The sequence below is a fragment of the Puma concolor genome, chromosome B2 (genome assembly GCF_028749965.1).
Source record: "Puma concolor isolate L17-30 chromosome B2, mPumCon1.1.hap2, whole genome shotgun sequence".
Classification (NCBI taxonomy): Eukaryota; Metazoa; Chordata; class Mammalia; order Carnivora; family Felidae; genus Puma; species Puma concolor.
The window spans coordinates 111,335,294-111,349,175 of NC_141671.1; positions in this window are offsets into that span (position 1 = coordinate 111,335,294).

Below are 13,882 nucleotides of genomic sequence, written 5' to 3' on the forward strand. Positions count from 1 at the left end.
CATTCTGGCAAGAGAAGACTAGTGATAGCAATATAAAATAAATAAGTAAAGAGTTAGCTGGTTAAAAATGGTTACAATGTTGGGCAAAGGTGTTTGTAATTTGGGATAAAGTGGTCAGTGACGCTTTCGCTGAAAAAATGACTTCTGAGTAAAGATGTGAAGGAGTTAAAGAGCTAGCATATGTCTGTGGAAAAAGAATCCCAAGCAAAGGTCACAACAGGTGCAAAGGCCCTGAGGTGGGAATGTGGTTGTCAATTTTGAGGAAAAGGAAGAAGACAATGTAGCTCAAGTGTAGGGAGCAGAGGCCAGAGTAATAGCAAATGAGGTCAGAGAGATAAGAAAAGACAGATCAAGGAAGGCCCTCAGGCCACAGAAAAGACTGGCTTTTATTTTGCATTTGAAAATATTAAATTTTTCCATTTCTTTTTGACCTTTTCTCTGATAACAGAACTATTCATGTAGCCTTAAAAAGAATTCTATTGTTATGGTAGGCATGCAAGGAGAGGAAACTAGTATGTATATATGTATGCATGCATGTATGTATGGGTGTACGTATGTATTTATCTGTCTGTCCATGTATCTAATTTATTTTTGGAGGTGGGAGGATGTTCCACTTTTTGCATTCTCTTTGAATGCAAAGAGAAAGAAAGTTAATAATATTCCGGATTTTTTTTTTAACTTTCCGAGTATCAATAGGAAAGCCCCTGAGGGTTGTAAAACACTGATTACGCTCTTAACAGGCCTAGAAAGAGGAAGAAACTGAGGAGCCTCTGTCCCTGCCCCACCTCAGGAGGGGCTGGGTGACTTCAGAAGGAAGAGGGTGGCTGGGTGTGACCTTGAAGGTTAGATGTGTCGGTGGGGGGAGGGGTGCAGGGGGAAGTGGAGCCAAGGCCTGTGCTTGTGGAGAAGTGGGACTCTCAGGAGAAGCAGTGGGCAGACAGGCTGAATAACTTTGGTGGCCATGTGCCAGAAAGCATGTGCAAGCCAGTGTCTGTGGAAAAGTGCAACAAATCTTACTTCCAAGCTGCCTACTGCCTGGGGGTGGTTAACTAGTAGAAGGATAGGCATGTATGCTCTGAAATTTTGCTGAGCAACCCCCACTCCCCACAACCATGAGCAGATCCCTGAAAAGACCTATAAAATAGCTCCTGTTCTTGCCCTGAAAACAGAGATGGGAACAAGTTGGGGCACTGGATGTCTGGAAAGAGAGGATTTGGCTCTGATGTTAAAAAGAAACTGGACAGTAGGACAAACAGCCTGGTTATACCTCATTAAGGCAGAGCAGTTGGCTTACTGATGGCCAGATGTTTATTCTATTTTAAAAATATTTTATTTTAACATATTTAAAAAATACTTTTAATAGCGAATATAAAAAAAGGAATTTAAGGGACACCTGGGTGTCTCAGTCAGTTGGGCATCTGACTTCAGCTCAGGTTATGATCTTGCGGTTCTTGAGTTCGAGCCCCACCTCAGGCTCGCAGCTGTCAGCTTGTCAGCGCAAAGCCCGCTTTGGATCCTCTGTCCCCCTCTTCTGCCCCTCCCCTGCTCGCACTCTCCACAAAATAAATAGATATTAAAAAAAAAAAGGAATTCAAAACACTTGGGAACATGAAAATGAAAATATTAAAACTCCTCTTCGTTTTGAACTTTTCTCTGATAAGCAGAATCTTTTGCGTAGCTTGAAAAAGAATTAGGACTGTTAAAGTATGAATACAAGGAGAAGAAAATAGTATTCTTTTTTTGTGGGGGAGAGGTGTTGGCAAACTAGTAATACAGAAGAAATGCAGGGGCGCCTGGGTGGCTCAGTCAATTAAGCGTCCAACTCTTGATTTTTGCTCAAGTCATGATCTCATGGTTCATGAAATGGAGCCTTGAGTCAAGCCCAGAGTAGGGCTAGACTTATGCTCACAAACACATGGGTGTGCTCTCACTATCAAAATAAACAAACAACAACAACAACAAAAGAATAAGAAATGCAAAGAGAAAGAAATATCACTTTTGTTGGGTAACAAATTAGTAACTTACAATATGGATAACTTATTCTCTGGCAAATATATTTGGGCAGGACATTTATTTAAATATGTATACAGAACAAACATGGTAACTTCCAGAGAGTTCTTTAGGAAAATTCCATCTCAGATATAGACTCCTAGTAAAGAAGTTTTATTAACTTTTATTTTATGCAGATATAGTTGATTTATAAAATAGATTTACTTATTTATTTATAAAATTAATTTCTTTATAAATATATATGTATATATGTATGTATATATGTATATATATGTATACTACTATGTGCTAGTGCTGTAATAGTGAGTAAAGTCTTTGTCCTCATAAAGCTCACATTTTGAAACAGGGTGCCATCGAAAATGACCACCAGATGCCGAATAGAAGTGAGGCAAGATTTTATTCACGGCCAGGCCAAACTTTCTTAAGGAGAAAAGTGAAGAGAATGGCCCTGAACAAAGGTAGTAGTGAGCTTATATGGATTTTAGCAAGTCAGAATACGTAACCAATTACAATTTACAACATTTCATGGTAGCCAATTATATTGTGACACACAGCTGTTAGTTTGGGCGGGAACCTATCAATTTAAAGGTCTTTGTCCTAAGAGGGTTTAAAATGACCAATCATAGACACCTAAGATGCCACGGGGCCACGGGGCAGCAAGTGACTTTTTACATGTTGGTCTTGCCTAGGCCAGATCTTGGTAGAAGAGGTCGGGAACGTTTTGCATCCTAAGTTATCTATTTAGCAAGCAGGCGAGGTTATAGAAGTGAGATAGGGCGGTTAGTAATTTCTGATAACCCTAATAGGGGACTACATAAGCCTTTTATCTCAATTATTCATGAAAGGTGAGTTTAAGCCAAACTTATATACAATAAGCTTTCTGATATCTTATAAGTTGACCTATTACAATTTCAGTAAATTAGTAGTGTTGAAATAAATTTTTAGGCCCCAAGTGGAGCAGCTCCTGCCCATTGGTGCCATGTCAGCAAATCAATACTCAGATAATTATCGTGTCCCTGTGAATGTTGCACTTAACACCAATCCTCAACACCAAGCTAGCCAACCAATATTCAAACATCAAGTCAACTCTGGACTCTCTACTTTTTCTTTTGTTTCTTCTCACTCCAAACCAAGTTGACTGTGTGGCCCTAGCCAATCAGATATTTTCTATTTTTCTCTTTTTTGGTTTTTATTTTTTATCTTATAAAAACTTTCTGCCTTCTGTTCCATTTTATAATTCTCCAAGAGGAGTCTGTCTGTTTCATGAAGTGTCAAACACATGTTTTTGTTTTTGTTTTTTTTTTTGCATCACCTGAATTGTCTTCTTAATTTTTTTAAATAGTAGATAAATACCTAAATAAAAACAATTATAGTTTGAGCCACATTCTAGAAATATTTAGTTAAATAATAAACCTAGATTACATAAACTAGGGTAGTTATATGAAAGATAATCTAATTAATTTATGAATGCACAGATTAATCCAAGGGTCTGAAAATTACAGCCCATGGACAAATCTAACTTTCTACCTGCTTTGATAAATAAAGTTTTATTGGAACACAGCCACACCTATTTGTTTACATAGTGTCTACTACTGTTTTTGAGCTGTAACAGTGGAGGTGAGTAGTTGTAATAGGTACCCTTGGTCCATTAAGCCTAAAATATTCACTGTCTAGATCTTTACAGAAAATGTTTGCTAACTCTTGGATTAGTGCAAATATGATTTGAGCAATGAAGTTTGAAAATTTTTGAACTGCAGAAACAGCACCCTCTCCAAAGGGTTTAGGACAATGTAGGAGATGGAAACATATTTATGTGTAAGATCCATAAATATGTGGAACCGTATTCATATATTTTATCACTTTTATGATCAAAGCATCAAAAGCTCAAGAGGCATTTGTGATGACATGTATATTGAAAGCTTTGAGTTTCTCAACATCGTTAAATAAAAGCCACAGCAAAACAGTCAGTGTGCCAATAACATTAAAGAGTGCAAAATTTTTCTTACTCTTAAATCATATATGGTTCTTTCTTTTTCATTGGATTGTTATGATCAATCTACTTTAAGCAATTTTTGAGAACATTTTTAAGAGCCATAGCAGGGTATACAGTGTTTAAGAACAAATGCTCTAGATTCCAGTCTGTCATCATCGTTTACCCATCCTTCTAGTAGATTCCTACTGGTTTTCCAGGTGCTCAGTGCGTCCTCCATAGGCTGCAATCACAGAACGACTGCTTCCTGTAAATGTTATGATGAACTCCCATTGTTTATGTTTCTTTTCTTTTCCTTTTCTTCTCATTCTTACATTATAGTTTACATACATTTATTGTATTATATTTGAAGAAAAGTAAGAAGGGCTTTCTACATCCTTCTGCCCTATTACTTGGTTTTTAGTCACATATGAAATTTTCCTTTGAAATTTCTTGAACTTCTGACCTCTCTTTCACTCTAATTCTATTGCCATTTTTCTGTGTTCCTCTTTCTTCATTTCATTATGATACATTTGCTCATGATCACAGCACATCCTCTAAATTCCCATGTAACAGTTCCAGCACCCATCATTTCGGTGATACCACACAATGCTCTGAGTATATGATTAGGGAATAAAGGGTGGGGAATGAGCTCTTCTAAGATTACAAAGCCTTATTATGTAATCTGTCTGACTCTGCAACCCTTCAATCCACACAATTGAGGCCATTTAATTCCTATCTGTAAATTCAACTCGACTTCTCAGGCCAATTTTCCTTAAGTGGTAAGAATTTAGGAGAACTTGGCCAATAATATACGATCAAGTTAACCTAGCTCCTTGTTCTCTGATGTTGTACAACATATTAAGTAGATAATCATTCTTATGACCAAATTAGTTCTAAGAACTGGTTCCCCTTAATGAACTCTGTATGTAATCCATTGTATCTCAGTTCCCCTAACGTTGTCTAACTTGGTCATTCCGGGCTTATTCATTTATTTGACTCGATGGCTGAGACCACCTTTCTTGACCTCTGTGACCTGACCTTTCCTTCAGGGAGAAGCAACTAGATTAAACTGAGAAGGGTCTTTAAAATTGTTTTTTAACTTTTATTCATTTTTGAGAGACAGAGAGAGAGCACGAGTTGGGGAGGGGCAGAGAGAGAGGCAGACACAGAATCTGAAGCAGGCTCCAGGCTCTAAACTATCCACAAAGAGCCCCATGCAGGGCTCGAACCCAGGAACCAAATCGAGAGGGGTCTTTAAAAGCAATAAAAATGTACCCTGTTGGAATACATTAAGTTACTCATCAGGATGGTTTTGGAATTTCTCTTGTTGAAATAAGCCTGACATTATCTCTTCACATCTAGGTCTTAGGTTGGAGAAAGTTATGAACCTACATTCTTCACATTTCTTTCTGAGCTTCTGTGCATTGCTACAGCACATTAAAGCAAAACAAAACAAAACAAAATGAAAGACCCCAGGATGACTAATATTCATTAAATTCATAGTTACCCACTTCTGGAGTGCCATGAACACTGACAACTTTCTCTATTTCCTGAACAAGTTTGTCCTTCTGCTCTTCATTACAGTGCTTTCAAATCTAATTAATCCCCTCCAACATCGACCTTCAACCTTTTTCCCTCCACATTTTACTTCATTTTCTGCAGAGGATCCTGAAAGAGAAAATAAGCAATCAGACAAAAACTCTCAGTGTTCCAGAGTCACATCAACACACTGCTATACTCCCCCTACCTTTCTTTCTCCCTTTCCTCCAGTTTTTTTTTTTTTAATTTTTTTTTTTTAACGTTTATTTATTTGTGAGAGAGGGAGAGACAGAGTGCAAGCAGGGTAGGAGCAGAGAGAGAAGGAGGTACAGAGTCTGAAGCAGGTTCCAGGGTCTGAGCTGTCAGCACAGAGCCCGACGCGGGGCTCAAACCCACAAACCGTGAGATCATGACCTGAGCTGAAGTCGGACGCTTAACCGACTGAGCCACCCAGGCGCCCCTCCCTTTCCTCCAGTTTTAACGGAAAAGACATGCCTTTCTCTCTGAGGTTTCTCCCCCATCTCTGCGTTGGACCTGAAAATTATCTTTTCTTTTTTTCAGTCTCCAACCTCTCCCACTTTCTTGCTCTTTCTCACTCACTGAATGCAAGTGCATGATGTTAAGAAAGAAAGAAAGAAAGAAAGAAAGAGAAAAAAAAAGAAAGAAAAAAAGAAAGAAAAAGAAAGACAAAAATAAAAAGGTGAACAGGGAGAAGCAAGAGTAACAAATGAACAGTCCTACTCTCCCTGGATTTCACATCTCTTTTTATCAACTGACCTTTCTCTTGCTTTTTACAGCCCCAATGCTTGAATAAGTTACTCATAGCTCTTGTCTTTCCTTCCTAACCTCCTGCTGATTTCTTAAAGCCCTGTGATCTGCTTCTTACTACTGCTTCTGTACCATTGCCCTGATACTGTATCCATCAAGATATCCATATTGACCCTTGACTTGCTTGATTCCTTAAAAAAATTTGGCACATTTGATCACTCCCGTCTTCTAAAAAGCTCTCTTCCTAGTTTCTAAGAAAGTGAGTGCACTCTTGCAATCTTTCTCTTAGTTCTCAGGCCACTCTTCTTCAGTCTCCTGTGTTGGCTTTCTTCCTCTATCCATCTACAGCAAGGCTAGTTTCTAAGAACTATGGCTTTGTTTCCTTCATTCCATATTCCACCCATTGTTCCTAAGTCATCTTCATCCTCTCTCATAGCTTCTGTCCTTATTTATTTTTTAAAAACTGCTTCTGAGAATCTGTAGTTTAAATCTCTGTCCTGATTTCCAGACTTACAAACCCAATAGAAGACTTGACACATCCATTTTGCAGGCTTGCAAGGCATGGAAAACCCCTCTTGTCCAAATCCGAACTTAAATTCTGTTCCCAACCCTCACAAAAATTACACTTCCTTTGGGGCACCTGGGTGGCTCAGTCGGTTAAGCATCCTACTTCGGCTTAGGTCATGATCTCATAGTTTGTGGGTTCGTGCCCCTTTTTGGGCTCTGTGCTGACAGCTCAGAGCCTGGAGCCTGCTTCAGATTCTGTGTCTCCCTCTCTCTCTGCCCCTGCCCCGCTCACACTCTGTCTCTCAAAAATAAATAAACATTAAAAAGATTTTTTTTTTAAATTACACTTCTCTCCCTATGTTTCCTATAACTTTACACACCAACTTGTTCAAAACATCCACATAGGGTGTCTTTCTTGACTACTTCTACTTATCCCCAAACTCCATCATGTTAAGCTTGAGGGAACATCTAACTTGACCATTCAGGTTTGTCCCATTACCCAATTTGGTACCTGAAATCTATTCCTTGGAGTAAGACCTCTGTAACCTAATGCTGCCCTTAGGGGGAAGCAACTTGATTAAATTAAGAGGAGTCTTTAAAAGCAACAAAACTGTCCTTACCCTGTTGGAATAAATCAGTTATTCATGAGGATGTCTTTAGGTTGATCTTGTTGCTAAGTCAGACATGACCTGTTTACACCAAGGTCTGAGTTCAGAGAAAGTAACAATCCCGCGTTCTTCACATTTCTCTCTGAGCCTCCAAGCACTGCTTCAGAAATTTAAAACAATACTTAAATTTCTTAGGACAATGAAAGAGGCAAAATTAACAGGACTTTCTGTGCCACTGCCTCCACCTTAGTTCCTGCCCCTCCCTCAATTCCAGAGCTGTAAGCATGTTTCCCCACCTTTTTGCTTTTAACTTTGATACATAATTTCTAGTGTGGGTGCCTGTTTTCTTCCACCAGTTTGTGAGCATCATTGGTTAGGAATTGCAATGTATCCATTTTTGCATTATCTGCTCCTTATCTATTTCAGTGCCTGAAGCGCAGGAGGCAGTAAATAAGCAAATCAATGACTCGCCTAATTTTCAGCCTCCTGCCTGTCCTGCACTCCACCTACTGCTTGCTTTTTGGAAGCCCTAGGACTGCCTGCCCACGCGGTGAACTTGGTCTAAATTATCTGGATGCCGGGAAAAGTGAGATTGACAATTATGCAAATTATATTAAATAGCAACTCAGTTTTGCTAACCTGTACATTCTGTACGCCCAGAATCTCAAACTAGGTGCCCATGACCCATATCACTATGTGAAGCCACAGGATATCAGAATATCAGTTTTGGAATATCAGTTTTGGTCACTTAGTTCTTTGAGACATAATATTTATGTTAAAACAGAGACACATTCAGTCAAAACTTGTGGTAATTAAAACTTTTTTTTAATGTTTGCTTATTTCTGAGAGAGATACAAAGCACGAGAGGGGGAGGGGCAGAGAGAGGGAGACACAGAATCTGAAGCAGGCTCCAGGCTCCAATCTGTCGGCATAGAGCCTGACACGGATGGGCTCAAACTCACAAGCCATGAGATCATGACCTGAGCTGAAGTAGGACACTTAACCAACTGAGCCACCCAGCTGCCCCTGTGGTAATTAAAAAGATTTTAAGACATGAAACTTCAAAAAAAATTCATGATGGGGCGGGCCAGTCTCTGCTAGATTTTTATAACCCTGGGAATATGCCTTTTACTCTTCTATTTTGGGATACCAAACTTCAGATATTAACTCTGAAGCATTGTAGGCATGTAGTATGTGAGTGTGTGTGTGTGTGTGTGTGTGTGTGTGTGTGTGTGTGTGTGTTGGCAGAAGGTTTGTCCATGAAGATTCTACAGGAAGAATTTTTGATGCAAAGCCATCAAACAAACATATTAAAATGTGTAATTTCTTCAGACTTTAGTATACCAGGGCTAGTAATAAACAATCCAGTTTACTTCTGAATTTTGGACTTTCTATTATCAAGATAGAACAATTTTAATACAGGAAGATAATGTTTCTTAAACTAGCAGCCAGTGTGCAGTTAAATGCATCACTGCTTTATTAAATTGCTTGTAACAGGAATATGGGAGTAATCTGTCCCACATGCAGCTAGAAATCTCTCTTGATAAGTCTAGATTTAAGACAATAGGATTTGAATGTTATTGTATTAACAAACAAGTAAAACCAATAGAGAATCACAGAATTAGCATTAGTAATTCTGCTTAAGGAATGTCCGTGAGGATTTAAAAATCCCTTTAGCATGCTATAAGGCATGATTCTATGTTTTCTGTCACGGCTAACCACAATAAAGATTGCATGTGTTTCTTAATTTTTGCCAAAAGGAACAGATGGAGACCTAAATTTTGAGGGCTTTGCTTTTTAAGGAGTCCTTACTAGACAAATGATTTAGGTACATATATATGTATGTATATACATATATATATGTGTATATACATATATATATATATATATATATATACATATATATATATAATAAAAGTAATAATTTTCCTTCCATATACAGCTAACTTACTATGAATTTAGCTGGTCTTTCTATTCCAGGACAGAAGTCTTTCTGGTCCACTCAGTTTTTTTAAGGAAAAAGTCTGTGAGGGGTCAGTCAAGTCCAGAGAGCACTTCTGATCCTGAATAACTTCTCCTTTGGTGTATCCTTGGTTTCTGTAAAAGAAAGGGCCATGCACAAATCTCCAAACTCTTCCTCCCTTGAACAGGCTATGATATTATCATAATAGGCAAGGGTCGGGATTGAAGCTTTCCAAATGCAGGTCAGAGAAACAGGTGACATCTCTTGCTTCTAGATTTGTTCAGCGAAGTTTGCATTGTATATTGAACATAAATATATACAATAAGAATATATCAATATTAGACAATTCCAGTCAAGCACTACATTTTTGGTAGTTTCTCTTTCTAAAAACCTTTATTTATAGAATGGAAAAAATAGAAGAGAAAATGTAAAATGAATATGGTCCTTAAATCCTAGATTTCTCCAATGAAACAGAAAAAAATGTTGAGAAAGTCTTTCTGCTCATTGTTGGCTAACACAAGTTAGTGATTTACTTGAAGTAAGCCTTGTGTTCTTATTTTGTTGTGTCTAGACAGCCAAATTCTTTACTGCAATTCAAAGAATGTGCAGCCAGTGTTGATGACATAGTAAAGGAGGAAAAACAAATGTAATAAATTTCTAAATTATGCTTTTTAAACTATTTGAAAAAAATGAGGCCAGGAATAATTTTCATAAATAGTATACCCCCTCAGTAATATGTCTAGAATATTCTAAAGTACAAAAAACAATTGTGGCCTGCGATCTGAAAGCCTTGGAGGATTTTATTTTACATAATTTTGAAACAAATGTGTGCATAGAAAACAGTTCTATGATTGACTAATGACATTAAAACAGTAATACTTTAGCACGGGCAATGGGATCAGATGGTCGATTTGAGTTTTGTGGATTAAACCAAAGATTCTTGGTAAGAAACATTAGTGTATTATAAATACACTAGTATTTATAATAGATTATAAATCTGCAAGATGAAAGTAGAAAACCATTAGTTGAGCAGGAGCTATATATTTGGGAAAGAAGATTTGAAGTTGCATACATACAACAGATGACATTAAAAATTTAGTTTACTTAAGAAAACTGTTACTGAAAAAATGTTATTTGAAGAATTATAATGCTATAGATGAGAATTTTTCTGCAATGATCCAGTAGCTTTATTATTTGTCACCTACCTCAAGTAGAATAAGGCCATTTGAGAGCTGCAATGTGAAAACCTTAGTTCTAGCTCTGAGAAAGCAACCCATTAAATTCAACCTTTATGTTGACAAATCTTTTTCTGAAAAGTCAGGCTCTTTACATACTCGTCTGCCTGAGGAGACCTCTGACTTTTGCCTCAAGTCATTGTTCATAGAAGGAGTCACTAAAGGAAGTTCACCCTTCCATAACATTCTGGTTTAATTATGGAGAGAAAAGATAAGGATTTTTTTTCTTTTTTGTATGTTTTGTAAGGTTCCTTGAGGTCACAGTGGAGAACTAGGCTGAGGTCAGAAATGAGTAGTGGAGGCAACTATTAAAATAATGGTGGTTGTAGTGAACAGCAATCCTTTCCAAATACCAGAGTATCTCCCAATATATGCCAGTATTTCAGTAATCCTTGTAGGGAATCTTTAAGTAATGTTGAAAATTATGAATATGAAATGGTTCATTGAACTTTGTTTTTACTTACTTGTTGAGCCCTAAAGGCTAAGAATTCTGCTTCTGTTGAAAATGTGTGCCCTCTTCCCCAGAGGAAGCAGTTTGGCCACTTTATAGGAGTAGGTACAAGTATAGAGACAAATGCAAGATTAATGATTGTAGTCATGCAGTTCAAAATATAAACTGCCATGCACTGATTGTAGCTTTAAAGAACAGGTATTCAGCAAAACATTTGCCTAAAATACTAGTAAAATACCATCATGCCATGGAGAAATTGTTTATAACTTTCTGTTATAGAAAATTTCAAACCCATAAATGGTATAGTATAAAGGGTCCCCATATAGTCATCACCAAGCTTCTGTCATGATCTCAAACATTTTACCATTTTCACAGTAAATATTTCAATCTGTAGCTCCAAAACACAGATTAAAAATATTAACCATTATCATACTGAAAACTTAAAAAATAATTCAAAAGGAAATATTGAAGTGTCTTAACTTTAGATACTTCATTTGGCATAGGGAAATTATAATTTAGAGAAAAACATGAACTTTTCTCTGTTCTTTCCCTAGGTTCAATCCCATTGCAACAGAGAGATATATATATATACCACATCTTCTTTATCCATTCATCCATCGATGGACATTTAGGCTCTTTCCATACCTTGACTATTGTTGATAGTGCCGCTATAAACATTGGGGTGCATGTGCCCTTTCAAAACAGTACACCCGTGTCCCTTGGATAAATACCTAATAGTGCAATTGCTGGATCATAGGGTAGTTCTAGTTTTAATTTTTTGAGGAAACTCCATACTGTTTTCCAGAGTGGCAGCACCAGTTTGCATTCTCACCAGCAGTGCAAAAGAGATCCTCTTTCTCCACATCCTCGCCAACATCTGTTGTTGCCTGAGTTGTTAATGTTAGCCATTCTGACTGGTGTGAGGTGGTATCTCATTGTGGTTTTGATCTGTATTTCCCTGATGATGAGTGATGTTGAGCATTTTTTCATGTGTCTATTAGCCATCTGGATGTCTTCTTTGGAGAAGTGTCTATTCATGTCTTTTGCCCATTTCTTCACTGGACTATTTGTTTTTTGAGTTGAGTTTGATAAGTTCTTTATAGATTTTGGATACTAACCCTTTATGTGATATGTCATTTGCAAATATCTTTTCCCATTCCCTTGGTTGCCTTTTAGTTTTGCTGATTATTTCCTTCACTGTGCAGAAACTTTTTATTTTGATGAGGTCCCAATAGTTTGTTTTTGCTTTTGTTTCCCTTGCCTCTGGAGACGCGTTGAGTAAGAAGTCGCTGAGGCCGAGGTCAAAGAAGTTTTGCCTGCTTTCTCTTCTAGGATTTTGATGGCTTCCTGTCTTACCTTTAGGTCTTTCATCCATTTTGAGTTTATTTTTTTGTATGGTGTAAGAAAGTGGTCCAGGTTCATTTTTCTGCATGTCATTGTCCAGTTTTTCCAGCACCATCAAATGATCATTTTATGAAAATAGAATGGAATATGGAATATATTTAAGATACCATCATCTGACACAGTGCCACTCACTTTGGAGTATAATGGGGATTTTAATGATTAATTTTAGCTCTCAGCATGGCCTGGCTATGGCACCCAGATATTTGATCAAACACTTGTCTAGATGCTGTGAAGTTGATTTTTTTAAATGTGATTAATATCTAAATCAGTAGGCCTTGAATAAAGCCAATTATCCTCCATATTGTAGGTAGATCTCATCCAACCAGTTGAAGCCCTTAACAGAAAACTGGGATACCCTAAGAATGATTCTGACTTCAATTGCCTCCAGACTCAAGACTGCAACATCACCTCTTTCCTAGGTTTCCAGCCTTCCAGGGTACCCTGCAGATTTCAGACTTGCCAACCTCCACAATTGTGTGAGCCAATTTCTTAAAATAAATCTATCTCTATCTCTACTATCATCTGTATTTATCCATATATACTCACATAGCCTGTGTCTCTGGAGACCTCTAGCACAGGGATAAAATAACTGTCTAGTAATGTAGAAAAACAATTGTAACATTGACCCTGAACAATGCAGGAATTAGGGGCACTGATCTCCTACACAGCTAAAAATTTATGTATAACTTTGGACTCCCCCAGAATATAACTACTAATAGCCTACTGTTGAATAGAAGCCTTACTGATAACATAAGAAGTTGATTAACACATACTTTGTATGTTATATGGATTATATACTATATGCTTACAATAAAGTAAGCTAAAGAAAAAAAATATTATTAAGAAAATCCTAAGGAGGAGAAAATACTTTTATAGCCCTTTAGCGTATTTATAGAAAAAAAAAAGTCCACATATAAATGGACTCCTGCAGTTCAAAAGTATGTTGTTCAAAAGTCAGCTGTATTTAAACAATGTTGTATATCTTCACTGGGCTCTCAGAAAATTTGGAATCATAGGATCTTAGAATTGAAAAGGACTTAGGAGGCTTAATTTAGTCAAAATTTATACCTATGCATTGTTAAAAGTTATAATGACAAGGGTCAAATAATTCACATGTACTATATATAATCCTTACAACACTCAAAGTTAATATTTTCCAATTTTATATATGAGTAGATGTGGCTCAGAGAAGTCAGTAACTTCTCCAAGATGACCTAGGTGGAAGTTACTAAGCCATCATTTGAATTCAATATTATTTGAATCCAAAGTCCATTGTCTTTCTGTCAGGTTAGATCACTTTTCTTTAATACAGACCTTAAATTCTTGGACACTTTTGGTGATGTAGAATTTTTGTGGTGCAGAGGTCATTACATGGCAACTGGATGTATTTTTTAACATCTTTATTAGAAAGGTCTTCCATATTGA